The sequence below is a fragment of the Oncorhynchus mykiss genome, chromosome 17 (assembly GCF_057628025.1).
Source record: "Oncorhynchus mykiss isolate SJ-2025 chromosome 17, ASM5762802v1, whole genome shotgun sequence".
Taxonomy (NCBI): domain Eukaryota; kingdom Metazoa; phylum Chordata; class Actinopteri; order Salmoniformes; family Salmonidae; genus Oncorhynchus; species Oncorhynchus mykiss.
The window spans coordinates 33118272-33135085 of NC_143038.1; the positions used below are offsets into that span (position 1 = coordinate 33118272).

The 16814-nt window shown below is 39.7% G+C and overlaps 1 protein-coding gene across 1 annotated transcript in view; it reads left to right on the top strand.

Annotated features, from left to right (window-relative positions):
• The first annotated feature begins 8977 nt into the window (after window positions 1-8977).
• Window positions 8978-16814, top strand: part of cacna1da (calcium voltage-gated channel subunit alpha1 Da) — a 124822-nt gene continuing 116985 nt past the window's right edge. Inside the window, exon 1 of the mRNA XM_090205269.1 lies at window positions 8978-9268. The gene's annotated coding sequence lies outside the window, so the exon portion shown is untranslated. The remainder of the gene's footprint in view (window positions 9269-16814) is intronic.

Below are 16814 nucleotides of genomic sequence, written 5' to 3' on the forward strand. Positions count from 1 at the left end.
TGTAATAATCTCCCACCATAAAAATAGGATTGTTTGTTACTTGTGAGCTCGATAGATATTTTCAAAGATCATCATTATTTGGACTGTATAGATTAATGAGCCTAATGTGTTTATCTTCCACTAGCATATTTAAAAAACCTTCTTGTGGATCTGTTTGAACAAGTTGCACATTCTGATTGAAATTATTGTTAATTAATATCATCACCCCTTTTGAATTTCTTTGCCCATTACCCATTATCATTCTGATAATCCAGAAATGATGCAAAGACAAAATTTGCTATTTGTAAATTCAGTTCGGAATTGTCCATATAATGATATATATATATATATATATATATATATATATATATATATATATATACACACAAACAGGTATATATACATATACACACACACACACACACAGTGGGGAGAGCATTATTTGATACACTGCCGATTTTGCAGGTTTTCCTACTTACAAAGCATGTAGAGGTCTGTAATTTTTTATCATAGGTACACTTCAACTGTGAATGACGGAATCTAAAACAAAAATCCAGAAAATCACATTGTATGATTTTTAAGTAATTAATTTGCATTATATTGTGGTCCCATAATTTGCAAATAAATTCATTAAAAATCCTACAATGTGATTTTCTGGATTTTTTTTCTCATTTTGTCTGTCATAATTGAAGTGTACCAATGATGAAAATCACAGGCCTCTCTCATCTTTTTAAGTGTGAGAACTTGCACAATTGGTGACTGACTAAATACCTTTTTGCCCCACTGTATATAATGTACAGGGGCTTGCGAAAGTATTCACTCCCCTTGGCATTTTTCCTATTTTGTTGCCTTACAACCTGGAAATAAAATAAAAAAACATTTTTTTTGGGGGGGGGGGGGGGGGGGTTTATATCATTTGATTTACACAACATGCCTACCACTTTGAAGATGCAAAATATATTTCTTATGTGACACAAACAAGAAATAAGACAAAAAAAATGATAATTTGAGCGTGCGTAACTATTCACCCTTCCAAAGTCAATACTTTGTAGAGACACTTTTTGCAGCATTTATAGCTGCAAGTCTCTTGGGGTATGTCTCTATAAGTTTGGCACATCTAGCCACTGGGATTTTTGCTCATTCTTCAAGGCAAAACTGCTCCAGCTCCTTCAAGTTGGATGGGTTCCGCTGGTGTACAACAATCTTTAAGTCATACCACAGATTCTCAATTGGATTGAAGTCTGGGCTTTGACTAGGCCATTCCAAGACATTTACATGTTTCCCCTTAAACCACTCGAATGTTGCTTTAGCAGTATGCCTAGGGCCATTGTCCTGCTGGAAGGTGAACCTCCGTCACAGTTTCAAATCTCTTGAAGACTGAAACAGGTTTCCCTCAAGAAATTCCCTGTATTTAGCGCCATCCACCATTCCTTCAATTCTGACCAGTTTCCCAGTCCCTGCCAATGAAAAACATCCTCACAGCATGATGCTGCCACCACCATGCTTCTCTGTGGGGATGGTGTTCTTGTGGTGATGTGAGTTATTGGGTTTGTCCCAAACATAGCGTTTTCCTTGATGCCAAAAATCTAAATTTTAGTATCATCTAACCCGAGTACCTTCTCCCATACGTTTGGGGAGTCTCCCACATGCCTTTTGACGAACACCAAACATGTTTGCTTATTTTTTTCTTTAAGCAATGGATTTTTTAAGGCCACTCTTCCGTAAAGCCCAACTCTGTGGAGTGTACGGCGGTGGTCCTATGGACAGACACTCCAATTAATGCTGTGGAGCTTTGCAGCTCCTTCGGGGTTATGGTTGGTCTCTTTGTTGCCTCTGATTAATGCCCTCCTTGCCTGGTCCGTAAGTTTTGGTGGGCGGCCCTCTCTTGGAAGGTTTGTTGTGGTGCCATATTCATTCCATTTTTTAATAATGGATTTAATGGTGCTCCATGGGATGTTCAAAGTTTCAGATATTTTTTTATAACCCAACCCTGATCTGTAACCCAACCCTGATCAACCCTGATCTGTACTTCTCCACAACTTTGTCTCTGACCTGTTTGAAGAGCTCCTTGGTCTTCATGGTGCCGTTTGATGGGTGGTGCCCCTTGCTTAGTGGTGTTGCAGACTCTGGGGCCTTTCAGAACAGGTGTATAGCTATTGAGATCATGTGACAGATCATGTAACACTTAGATTGCACACACGTGGACTTTATTTACTTAATTATGTGACTTCTGAAGGTAATTGGTTGCACCAGATCTTATTTAGGGGCTTCATAGCAAAGGGGGTGAATACATATGCACGCACCATTTTTCTGTTTAAAATCTTTTAGAATTTTTTGAAACAAGTTATTATCTTTATTTCATTTCACCAATTTGGACAATTTTGTGTATGTCCATTACATGAAATCCCAATAAAAAAATCTATTCAAATTACAGGTTGTAATGCAACAAAATAGGAAAGATGCCAAGGGGGGTGAATACTTTTGCAAGGCACTGTATATATATATATATATATATATATATATATATATATTTTTTTTTATTATCACCAAATTTGTGAACTATGCCTTTATTGCTCCCGTATGAGCGGACAAAAATACTCCTCAGCACCACCTTTCCCCTGCTCAGATGTTGCATGTATCAACCAATGGTTGCGTGCCACGTCATCGACAGACAGATTGCAATAACATATGATGTGGTTAGCGGATACTTAAAAAACCTGTCCAGGCATTGTAAGATGTGGAATGCGTCAGCAATACCTGGGCAGAGGAATGCCACCAAATACTTTTAATCATAAGCAATCAAACAAAACAATATTACTCATGATTTTATGAATGTACTCATAAAAACAATGTCTATAAAAAAGAAACCCAACATGATAGCAAATTCTCTTTGTGAAGTTATGTTCAATCTATCCCACAATGCAGTTGCAGGACTTGTGATTGAATAGGGGACCCTATAGTGGTGCATGCAGCAGTTTGAATAGAGGGCAGTGGGCATTCGAGAAGGTAGAGGAGGAGAGGGAGGGTGGTGGTAAAGATCCGCCCAGCCCCAGCCAAACGGCAGCCTTACTCCCTGGGGTTCGGTTGCAGCCTCTGTCTGTGTTTTTATTTCATTTCAACTATACCCATCTCAAGGGGATGGGAGGACAGAGGACAGAGTTGGTGTGTGGGGAGCGGGGCATTGTAGATTCTGTGTGTCTTACGTTCACACACAGATACACACACCTGGGACGGGGAGTTCATTTCAGGTTGAGGAACAAACTAAAGTATAACTGCCATTTCCACCATCCACTCTCCCTTGGAGTGATCTCTCCAGGAAACATCATTTTGGCAGGTACTGTAGAGAGAGAAACCAGGTCACAAACTACAGGAGATGAGGGAAGAAATATAGGGCTGTGGGAGAAAATGGAGGGAGCAGTGGAAGGTTTTCAGGGGCTTAACAATGTCCCATCAACTCATGGCTGTTTATCAGATATTTGTGTAGCATTAAGAACCCAGGATTTATTCTCATGCTTCTACCAGCTCCTACCAGCACTCTGCAGCTCTCTGCACACTAAAGCCACCAACATGTTACTAGACCAAAAGGGTAACCTTGTTGTGGAGCATTAGGTACAATTAAGAGTAAGGTCTCAGAGAAGGTGAGGTGATGTTACTTTAGTATTTTCAAATCCCTTCACACACAATTTGGCTCTAACCAGAATAGAAAAAGGAGTGTGAGGCACAACTGAGCAAGAGGACAAGTACATTAGAGTGTCTAGTTTGAGAAACAGATGCCTCGCAAGTCCTCAACTGGCATTTTAATTAAATAGTACCCACAAAACACCAGTCTTAACATCAACAGTGAAGAGGAGACTCTGGAATACTGGCCTTCTAGGCAGTATTCCTTTGCAGGAATTTGACCATGAAGGCCTGATTCCTGCAGTCTCCTCTGAACAGTTGATGTTGAGATGTGTCTGTTTGTCTTGGTGTTTAATTTCTGGGAACATAGTCTGTGGTTTAGGGAATTTCTGCTATTAGATTGTATGCTTGTGGTAAAAAAATATTGAAAGCATTTAATGAGAACTAAAAGATATGCAACATGAAATATTGTCTAATTTACATTTAATAATGTGTTGATAGTCCCTATCTAGGCCCAGAGATAGGCTATCCAAAGTCAAACCAACATTGCCAAGGTTGTACACCAGCCAGTTAAAGATAATTGGCTAAATAATTTAACCTCTCTGGGATAGGCGTGACACCTGTCGACAGCTTCCGGTGGAATTGGAGGGTACGCAATTCAAATAAATAATCATAAAAATGATGAATATTAAACATCTAGGAACATACAAGGGTCTTATATCGTTTAAAAGCTTCAATTCTTGTTAATCTAACTGCATTGTCCAATTTAGAATAGGCTTTACAGTGAAAGCATGCCATGCGATTGTTTGAGGATTGCGCCCCACATCAAAGTATTTTTCAACCAGCACAGGCTTCGTAAAATCACAAATAGCGATTAAATATTCACTTACTTTTTGAAAATCTTTCTCCGATTAGCAATCCAAAGGGTCCCAGCTACAACATGCATGGTCGTTTTGTTAGATAAAATCCTTCTTTATATCCCAAAAAGTCTGTTTAGTTGACGCCATCGATTTGAGTAATCCACTCATTCAACATGCAGAGAAAGGAATCCAAAAAGCTACCGCTAAACTTTGTTAAAACAAGTCTAAATACGTTTCTAATCAATCCTAAATTACCCTAAAATGTAATTAAGCTATAATATTTCATACGGGAAAAAGTATGTTCAATAGGAAAGTACAATTAACAGGTCCTCTTTGTCACACGCGCACAGACTGATTTCCAACTCTGACTCCTAGTAGCAAAACTCAAAATTCTTCCTCGTTTGCAAAGAAACAAGCCTGAAACCTTGAACAAAGACTGTTGACATCTAGTGGAAGCCATAGCAATTGCAATCTTGGAGCTGGAATTGCATATAGCTTTCCATTGTAAGAGCATGGGCTCTCAAAAAAAGAATTATGGTTGGTTTTTCTTTGGATTTTCTCCTGCCATATCAATTGTATTATAGCCTCATATATTATTTTAACATTTCTACAAACTTCAATGTGTTTTCTATCCAATGGTACCAATTATATGCATATCCTGGCTTCTGGGCCTGAGTAACAGGCAGTTTACTTTGGGCATGTCAGTCAGGCAGGAAGTGGAGACACCCACATCAAACCACATCTGAAACCAACTCACATTCAGCCATGACCTCTAGCATTTCTTAATGAACAGAATCTAATACGAGGCCAAGTCAGGAAGTGCAATCACCCTTTAAAGGGAACAATAGAGCAACATTATTTTCTTTCTTTCTGTTTCTAACATCTCCATAACATGCACAGTGAACATGCAACTAGGCATTCATTCATTAAGATGAGTCAGTGTTGAATGTGTCAGACAGAGAAGGAGGATGTTCATTGGTGCACACCGTAGCAAAACATTTTGCAATATGTAAAAAGTAAGTGTTTTTTTGTTGGACAAGTTCAGGTAGTCCCTGCCTGTTTTTACTTGTTTGCTCCCCTTTGGTTCCTGGTGAAAACACCTCTGGTGTCAGAAAGGCTCGAAACATTTGGGACTTGACCCTTCCCTAAAGTGAAGGTATTCGAGAGCTTGATATGCTTCTCTTTCCTGTCTAGCGTGACAAAGTGAGATAGTTATTTTCTTATAAATTCCAAAACAGGATGGTGTAGGGGTCTGGGTTACTTGTATCATATCCTCATTACTGGTCTGACAATAGACATTTCACCAAATTCCAAGGAGAGTTCATTGAATTCCCAGTCCAAACTCAATCACGATCACCAGCTTTTAGTCCTAAAACCCGGAAATGAGTTAGCACTGGTTCCTTCAGCCATTCCTATGGCAGTAATGACTGATGGAAAGAAAAGGGTTTGGGGATTAACCCCCGAAAATAAGGTATGGGGATAACACAGGTTTAGGTTATCTTATACGTGTGGTTCTATGAGATAATATCAGTCATTTAAGATTACCGTTATGAATTATGAAGCCTCTATGTGCTTTATGTGCTTTTTAAAATCAAATAAATGGTAGAAAAATGAACAGTGACGTTCTCTGATGAAGATTATCTCATAGAACAAAATGTATAAGATCTCCTAAGGCTGTGTTTACCACAGACCTTATTTCGGGTATTTATCCAAAAAACTTTCAAAAACTTTGTCTAATGAACCACCGCAGAGTTAGTGCCTACACAAAGACTCCATTACTATTGCTCGGGTTCATGGCACGGGTTGCTTCATTGATTTTTGAGTCCACTTTAACTTTCAACAAGTGGCAACCCGTCATTCATTTTGAGCCACACATATTTTGCAAAAAAAAAGAAATATATATATATATATATATATATATATATATATATATATATATATATATATATATATATATATATATATATATAAACATACACATGTTTTTTTTTGGGGGGGGGGGGCTTGCCTGTTTTGCATATTTTTTGGGGCATTAATACTTGTCACATATAAGTTTGCAAACAATGTAAAAAATTAAATATATAATTCAGTTAATAAAGCTGCATACACACATTGTCTTTTTTTTTGTTTTCATGAGTAAGGCAGCTCCAAAATTCTGGTATTTCAGCCTAGCTCAGTGCTTTCTTTGGTGGTGGGGCGAGCCAGCAGAAAATAGAAGCTTTGCGCCATGATTGGTTCAGTGTTCTGTCACTCATGGGGACAGTACGTCATCGCCAAGTTTAAGTCCTTAGTAAGGGTAGACATCCAAAATTTCAGCCCTTTGGATCCTGCCATATAGTTAGTTATATTACAAGTGCCCTTCCACGAAGGCTCAAGGTCATTGGCGACAGATATAACGTGATTTGACTAGTTTTATGTACAGTAGCTTTGAATGGACTGATCATGTCAAAATCTTACTTTCAAAGTCTTAGCTAGCAGTCATCAAAATGAATCAAGTCGACAATCTACGGGCAAATCCTTTTTAATCATTGTCATCTGAAGAGAAATAATGAAGAGAAATTATAGATAAAATGTATCTGTGCTCATCGGTCATTGGACATAAAGATTACACAACAAGTTGAAAATGGCAAATTCAACAATGCGTGGTTTGGAAGGAATCAGTGCCTAACCGTAAGCATTGCAAAGCAACCAATAACGTTAGCCTGCTATTCAATGGAGTGGCTGGGTTTTTCTTTCTTCCGAGTTTCCACCATAAATCCAGAGAATGCCAGACTTTGATGACAAAGTTTGATGACAAAATTTGCCCACAAAGGACCACCGCGCCACCTTCACAAGGTGAGTCCAAAAATGTATTGTATGCTGCTGCATAAATGATGTAATATACAAGGGAGTTATTTATACTGTAGCTATGAAAGTAATACTAAGTGTATGTTGTGTAGTGTGCTAGGGCACGTGCCTAATAATTTGGTATATTTTCACCATCGTAGTATTCTAAACAGATCGTCCATGGCCGGTGTGTGCTTGTTTCCAAACGTTTTTTTGTTAAGCTTTGACATGCTACTGATCGTGGTGGTAACGCTTGGCTTGCACGTGCAAATTCAGCGCGCACAACATTCTATAATAGAATTGTGTTATTTGACATGTCAAATTAAAAGCTTATTTAACGCGTCAAATAGCGTTATATGAGGTGTATATTTTTTTTGACCCGCAAAGACCCAAATGGCGTTCAATGTGCATCACCCTAATAATTTGGTCTATTTTCTTAATTTCGCCTACTGTCCTGACTTGGTGGTGCACATGTAGCCTATAACCTGTTTTAGAGAAATGTAATCATCGAATATTGTAAGGGCTTTCATTGTCTGCTTATATGCCCCATGTATTTATCCTACGGGTCTAATGTGTACAGGGAGAACACTGTAAGAACGGCCCGTGTTCTGAATTCTGTCTGTACATTTCAAAAGTGCTGAACAAATGGTTATATTGACTATGTATTCGCTCACTAATTAATGCCTTAATCGAAATGACCGATTGCCTCTTGTCCATTTGTTGTCCCCATATGCCATAGTTTGTACATCTCATTTGTCAGTAGAAACCAAATTTGTTTAAGCAAGTCAGCCATATCAGCAATGTTTTTTTTGAAAGGCAGTAAATGAGGCTGAATGAACTGTTTTGTTGCCAGAAAAGGCTCCGCTGATAGCCAGGTGTAGCAGTGGTAAGATGTTGGGAATGCTGTTGTGACAGCTTTATGTATAGGCCCTAACAGTTTGTGTTCACCGTTTGTCACCGTTATAGTGCAACTCATGTATTGTTTAGTGTTGTGTTGTGTAGGGTCTTTGCTGACACGCATCCCACTGTTTTTTTTTGTTTGTTGCCCCACTAAGATTTACATGCAAAAATAGCCGCTGCTTTCAACACTTGTCAACTTAATTCTCTCTACTGGCTGCTGCAGCAGATTTACTTTAAATGACAGACATTAAAGCTCGATCAAATTCTACGCCATCCGTTTGAGGCAGATGCGGGACTACATTTGCGGGCCATCCACAATATGGCTGGGCTATGCTGGCGTGCGCCTCTCTTCAATATGTAATGTGGTCAATTCCACTCGGACCATGTCAACTAGAATTGATCATTTTTCATTAATGGATTGAATATGAGCCCTTTTTTTTACTGCTACTACAAAGACAGTCTATAATTGAAAAAAAAGTATAGAATTTATCATCATGGACCTTCAGTTTTCATATTTCCAAGTTAATCAAGGCAATGAAATTAGAGTACTACTGTTACTGTGTCAGTGGTGTGGCAATGCTGTCTCAGTAAGTCAGTCATGTTATTTGCATTTACCATTAGCCTCCCAAATTGAGGTGGAATTTAATGTTGAGGATGTTCATTAAAATCAATTAAAAGTAGGCTAGACCTAATTAGTAGACCTAGACTATATAGTCACTGTGGACCTTTCGTGTTGGTGACTGTTTGCGTGCGGTGTAAATGAAGAGACGCGTGTGCACGATCAGGAGGGACACAGAGCCAGAAGGAAGCGAGCTCTGATTCTGATGTGCTCATTTCACTGTTCACTCACGCAGTGGCGATAAGCAGCGCTGCATAGCGGGCGAGGATGCTCTGTTCTCCCCTGCATACACTCTCCTGTCTCATGCTTTCCACGATCAACATGGAAGGGCTTTATTAATGCCCCTGCCCTCAAGCTAATGAATTATAACTCGCCGTTTGAGACTGGACTTGCGTTAAAGCACTGGACTTTCCCTACCGAGTGGATAACGCTGAGGTATCTGCCGAATAATAAGTCTTCGGAAAAGGTACGTTTTATTTGCATGGAATCGGGTCTGAAGTTAGCATGTTAGCTCAGCGAGGCCGGGTTTGTAATGGTTTAGTCATGTCTGTTTTCATTATTTCCATACCAGAACAATATAGCTCAGTGACCGTGTCCATTTCGTTTTTACAAACCGTGTTGCCAAGTTTGTCCTTCATATTGCCTGCTATTATGTTGAGGATATCTCAGAATAGCTTTGCGTAGAGATGATTTATCATTTATCATGACAATAACCGAGTGAACGAGACAGATATGCTTGTCATTTGGACTGAAGTTCGGTGGCTGCATTGTAGCCTATCCCTTCTCCGAATTCGTCGCGGGGGATAAACGCCGGGCAAAAAGCCATAGACCTTGTATCCCTGGACCGGAGCCGAAATACCATCAGTGGGCTTTGTAACCCATTGTAACCTAGCAATAACGCCAGCTGTTTCTCCCGAGGAACGCCAGGACCATCTGACTGTCATGGATTGCTCCATTTTCGCAATGAGCGCCTGGAGCCGGACTGTCATTTTACACCGTTTTTAGGGATTTTGACGATATACCTCAATGTGTTCAAGGAGAAATACGTCCACGTTAGGTGAAGGGTAGGCCTATTGTTCATGTGTCGCGAATCGCTCGTGGGAATGCCAGTCGCTATTTACATCACGTTATAATGCGCCGGGTGTCGATTTCTATCGATGTTACTGGACATGAATCATCTCACATGCGCTGTCGTTTGGATGCATTCTGCATAGGCTACTGTTCCATATGGACAGCAAATGAAACAGAAGCCTCTGATGACAACACTAGGCTAATGGTTGGTGCTTTCAGGATGAATGTGTTCATATTCAGTGCTAAAGATGATTGCAACGTTCTATCCTTATTATACACGGAAGTTGAGAAATGTTATACGCTCTTTGGAATATTCAGGCAATGTGACCTTTTTCAGCTTCTTGTTTTCTCTGCGGGGCCTAGCACTCGTACTTCAAGGACTTATACAACTGATTTGACCAAATTGTGTTAGTAACAGCTTTGAATTCATGCAGCTTATCCTTGTTGTTTTTGGCTCGGGAAGCATGTCATATGCGGTGATATTTTAATACATGTGGCAGCATTTTTCAGTGAATAATTTCGTCTTGTTTACATGGTTGTGTCCCCTCTTTGTTGTGATGGCAATGGTCGGATCCATCACCCAGCCACATATCCTAGACGTGTGCCTTTAATCATAGAGCCTTGCTTACATTATTTTTGATATACCAATGCTTTAACTTTGCATCGTTATAATGCAACAATAGTACTTTAGAAATGCATTATATTGATATTAGCATTGCCTGTGCGTTTCGGTTTAACCACTCTTTTTTTTCACTCAACTCTTTGCTGGTTCCAAAAAAAATGTTATCGGTGCACTTTTCCTTTTTGAGGGAGGGGGTGTTCTCTCTCCTCATTTTCCAATCATGAGACTCAGCAGAATATCCAGCCTATAGCCTACTATGCCCTGTTTGCCGACACTGTTATTTGAACGATTACCCACTCTTACCTTGTGTAGTTAGATTATAAAGAAGGTAGATTGAATTATTGGTCTTGTTGGATATAATTATTCAGTTGTTACTATGTGATTACAATGTTACTAGTACTACTCTGCTATTAATGTGTTATTATAGTGTTACTATACCCGTGTGACTGTATACTGTTGGAGGGCTGAAGGAGTGAGATCATCTCATGACCCCCTGCATGGTGGTGACAGTGACAACATTCCATAACTCGCACTGACACATGCATGTCTTTCAACACTGGAAGACAGAGGAGACCGACTGACTCTTGAATCAAGAGAAATGAGATGAAGAAGACTAACAAAAAGCATACGGCTATGCAATGCATCACGCGTGACTAACCTATGTCGCATAAAACAGTACCAATCATTTCAATAAGAGTTAGGTTTGAGTTTGTTACAGAATGTCAATGGCTTTTTTAAAGATTAGTGGCATGAGGCCTCTTGGTTAGTGTGGAGTATAGTGGTTCTGGTTGGGGTAGCTGTTGAGTGTGTCAAGTTATTAACAATTTTGAAAAGGACATTTCACCATAGCTCTGCCACTGTATATAGTCATTACTATATCAACAACATTATGTTGTTGTCATAAACATGACAAAAATCTTCTCTCCACAAGCTAGAACGAGCACATTTTCATTTCACCTGTAGAAACCTTGGTGTGGTGCGCACTGTGAATCGGCATGAAAACATACAAATACTGTATATTCCTCTGTCCAGTGTCTGTGTTATTTTTCCCATCTTAATCTTTTCTTTTTATTGGCCAGTCTGAGATATGGCTTTTTTCTTTGCAACTCTGCCTAGAAGGCCAGCATCCCGAAGTCGCCTCTTCACTGTTGACATTGAGACTGGTGTTTTGTGGGTACTATTTAACAAAGCTGCCAGTTGAGGACTTGTGAGAGGTCTGTTTCTCAAACTAGACACTCTAATGTACTTGACCTCTTGCTCAGTTGTGCACCGGGGCCTCCCACTCCTCCTTCTATTCTGGTTAGAGCCAGTTTGCACTGTTCTGTGAAGGGAGTAGAGATCTTCAGTTTCTTGGCAATGGCTCGCATGGAATAGCCTTCATTTCTCAGAACAAGAATAGAGTGACGAGTTTCAGAAGAAAGTAATTTTTTTCTAGCCATTTTGACCCTTTAATCGAACCCACAAATGCTGATGCTCCAGATTAGAGGTCGACTGATTATGATATTTCAACGCCGTACCGATTATTGGAGGACAAAAAACAAACAATACCGATTAATCTGACAATTTTTTAAATGTATTTGTAATAATGACAATTACAACAATACTGAATGAACACTTATTTTAACTTAATATAATACATCAATGAGAACTTGATATCGGCCCTAATTAAATCGGTCGACCTCTACTCCAGATACCCAACTAGTCTAAAGAAGGCCAGTTTTATTGCTTGTTTAATGAGCACAACAGTTAATTAGCACAACATAATTGCAAAAGGGTTTTCTAATGATCAATTAGCCTTTTAAAATGATCAACTTGCATTAGCTAACACAACGTGCCATTTTAACACATGAGTGATGGTTGCTGATAATGGGCCTCTGTACACCTATATTCCATAAAACATCAGCTGTTTCAAGCTACAATAGTCATTTTCAACATTAACAATGTCTACACTGTATTTCTGATCAATTTGATGCTATGTTAATGGTCAAAAAAATGTGCTTTTCTTTCAAAAACAAGGACATTTCTAAGTGACCCCAAACTTTTGAACGGGAGTGTATATATAAACTCAGCAAAAAAAGAAACGTCCTCTCACTGTCAACTGCATTTATTTTCAGCCAACTTAACATGTGTAAATATTTGTATGAACATAACAAGATTCAACAACTGAGACAAAAACTGAACAAGTTCCACAGACATGTGACTAACAGAAATTGAATAATGTGTCCCTGAACAAAGGGTGGGTCAAAATCAAAAGTAACAGTCAGTATCTGTTGTGGCCACCAGCTGCATTAAGTACTGCAGTGCATGTCCTCCTCATGGACTGCACCAGATTTTCCAGTTCTTGCTGTGAGATGTTACCCCACTCTTCCACGTGGTCTGCCACTACGAGGACGATCAGCTGTCCATCCTGTCTATCTGTAGTGCTGTCTTAGGCGTCTCACAGTACGGACATCTCAATTTATTGCCTTGGCCACATCTGCAGTCCTCATGCCTCCTTGCAGCATGCCTAAGGCACATTCACGCAAATGAGCAGGGACCCTGGGCATGTTTCTTTTGGTGTTTTTCAGAGTCAGTAGAAAGGCCTCTTTAGTGTCCTAAGTTTTCATAACTGTGACCTTAATTACATTTTTTATTTAATTAGGCAAATCCGTTAAGAACACATTCTTATTTACAATGATGGCCTAGGAACAGTGGGTTAATTGCCTTGTTCAGGGGCAAAACGACAGATTTTTACCTTGTCAGCTTGGGGATTCAATCTAGCAACCTTTCCGTTACTGGCCCAACGCTCTAACCACTAGGCTACCTGCCACTGCCTACCGTCTGTAAGCTGTTAGTGTCTTAACGACCGTTCCACAGGTGCATGTTCATTAATTGTTTATGATTCATTGAACAAGCATGGGAAACAGTGTTTAAACCCTTTACAATGAAGATATGTGAAGTTATTTGGAATTTTACGAATTATCTTTGAAATACAGGGTCCTGAAAAAGGGACGTTTCTTTTTTTGCTGAGTTATATATATATATATATATATATATATATTCACTAGGCCTGTAGGCCATGCTTACACTGCGTTGTATGCCTCTTGAGTAATCTGAGCTGAAAAAACATTATAGTCTATTCCGTTAAAACGACTAGAGCCTATGCACACGTTGTAATCATAATTCTGAACTTAAATTGGCGCTTTTCAAACTATCCTTTTGTGAGGCGCAGAAGGAAACTAGTTATTTAAGATGGCAGTGGTGGGGTGGATAAACCAGAATTGGAGGATCCACCATCATTGTTTAAATCTCCAGTTTGGGAAAATGTTGGCTTCCCAGTAGAAGTGTATTGAAAAGTAGGAAATCAACTAAATGTATTGAATTTATTAGATCATTATTTTATTTCCCCAAGATGATGATAAGGCAAAATGCATAAGTGATTCCTATTTTCTTTCAACGTTCTGAAGAGTCAACAGTGTGGAAATGCCCCTTGCTGTGTGTGCGCCTTTGTCTGCCATATGTAGCCGTTAGCAATGATGCTAATGACAACCATCTTCTGGTAGATGGAAAGGCTTTCCCAAAAACCTTCTCAATGTATGTTAACTACAAAGTAGCAGGGGCGATTTTAGCATGTAAATCTTGGTGCGGCAAAAAAAAAAGCAGTGGGATGCATGACAGAAGATCCACTACTGCACACAGTTGAAGTCGGAAGTTTACATACACTTAGGTTGGAGTCATTAAAACTCGTTTGTCAACCACTCCACACATTTCTTGTTAACAAACTATAGGTTTGGCAAGTCGGTTAGGACATCTACTTTATGCATGAAGCAAGTAATTTTTCCAACAATTGTTTACAGACAGATTATTTCACTGTATCACAATTCCAGTGGGTCAAAGGTTTACATACAGTAAGTTGACTGTACCTTTAAACAATTTGGAAAATTCTAGGAAATGATGTCATGGCTTTAGAAGCTTCTGATAGGCCAATTTACATCATTTGAGTCAATTGGAGGTGTACCTGTGGATGTATTTGAAAACCTACCTTCAAACTCAGTGCCCCTTTGCTTGAGATCATGGGAAAATCAAAATAAATCAGCCAAGACCTCAGAAAAAAAACTGTAGACCTCCACAAGTCTGGTTCATCCTTGGGAGCAATTTCCAAATGCCTGAAGGTACCACATTCATCTGTACAAACAATAGTACGCAAGTATAAACACAATGGGACCATGCAGCCAGATTTCCTCCTCTTCGTCTGAAGAGGAGTAAGGATCGGACCAAGATGCGGTGTGGTAAGTGTTCACGACGATTTTAATAACAAAAGCACTGAACACTGAAATACAAAAACAATAAACGAATACGTGAAATAACAAATCCGAAACAGTACCATGTGGTGAAAAACACAGACACGGAAACAAACACCCACAAACCAACAGTGAAACCCAGGCTACCTTAATATGGTTCTCAATCAGGGACAACGATAAACAGCTTCCTCTGATTGAGAACCATATCAGGCCAAACACAGAAATAGAAAAAACATAGAAACACAAACATAGACTGCCCACCCCAACTCCCACCCTGACCATACTAAATAAAGTCACAACAAAGGAAATAAAGGTCAGAACGTGACAGTACCCCCCCTCCACAAAGTCAGACTTCGGTTTGCAACTGCACATTGGGACAAAGATCGTACTTTTTGGAGAAATGTGTTCTGGTCTGATGAAAGAAAGTAAAATTGAACTGTTTGACCATAATAAACATTGTTATGTTTGGAGGAAAAAGGGGGAGGCTTGCAAGCCGAAGAACACCATCCCAACCGTGAGGCACGGGAGTGGCAGTATCATGTTGTGGGGATGTTTTGCTGCAGGAGGGACTGGTGCACTTCACAAAATAGGTGGCATCATGAGGAGGACAATTATGTGGATATATTGAAGCAACATCTCAAGACATCAGTCAGGAAGTTAAAGCTTGGTTGCAAATGGGTCTTCCAAATGGACAATGACCCCAAGCATACTTCCAAAGTTGTGGCAAAATGGCTTAAGGTCAACAAAGTCAAGGTATTGGAGTGGCCATCACAAAGCCCTGACCTCAATCCTATAGATTTTTTTTGGGCAGAACTGAAAAAGCGTGTGCGAGCAAGGAGGCCTACAAACCTGACTCAGTTACACCAGTTCTGTCAGGAAGAATGGGCCAAAATTCACCCAACTTATTGTGGGAAGCTTGTGGAAGGCTACCCAAAATGTTTGACCCAGATTAAACAACTTGAAGGCAATGCTACCAAATACTAATTGAGTGTATGTAAACTTCTGATCCACTGGGAATGTGATGAAAGAAATAAAAGCTGAAATAAATCATTCTCTCTACTATTATACTGACATTTCACATTCTTAAAATAAAGTGGTGATCCTAACTGACCTTAGACGGGGACTTTTTACTAGGATTAAATGTCAGGAATTGTGAAAAACTGAGTTTAAATGTATTTGGCTAATGTGTATGTAAACTTCCGACTTAAACTGTAAGTACCAATCTGAAGTCTGTTCCTTACATAGAGCTTTATATACTGCTATCTAAACCTACATAAACATGATTCATTGGATCGGTTCACACATGTGACTGGCTCCGTCTCTATCTTAACTTAAAGAACGTATTCTGGGTGTTCTGCCAGATGTTTTTCCGTAGGGGGCCCTCCCCCTCCTCTCTTAACCAGACACAGGCAGGAACCGAGGATTGTTTACGACACCAAAGATAATTTCATTCATTACAACATGAATTTGTGTAGTGTTTGTATGCATTTGTTTGGGTTACGGGGTTCTCAGGAGGTTAGAGGACCAGACAGAGTACGTTCCAGACCATGTTACCATGTTATTTAGTCTACACTTTTTCTCTTTGTAAAATGCAATTTTCTGGAGACGTTCCACAGTCCCCTGTTGAAATATACCCAACGTATATACATAAAGTGAGTGCATTTTGGATCCACAGGCACGAGGGATGCGTCATTGTCCCTAAACAATACACTAACCTGTCTATAATCACTTAGGACCCATCTGTTGACACCTTTACCAACAAAGGTGTGATGCCCTACATCCCTTCATCAACCGAGTCTAAATGCTGACACCACAACCATGTCTTTCCAGGAGACGTGCAGTACAAGCAGATCTTCTGCAAGGGGTCCAAGCAGTGGATTGTTTTAAGAAGGTCTACGAACCCTGTACTCATCACTTCCGTCGGAGTCTTATCCAGATGGTCGTAGACAGCAGACGGGACATTCGCTTCAAGCACAAAGTCTCATCTTCCCCAGCCCACCATGCCACCCAGCAAGTGAATTTCCATTGACATAAGCTAC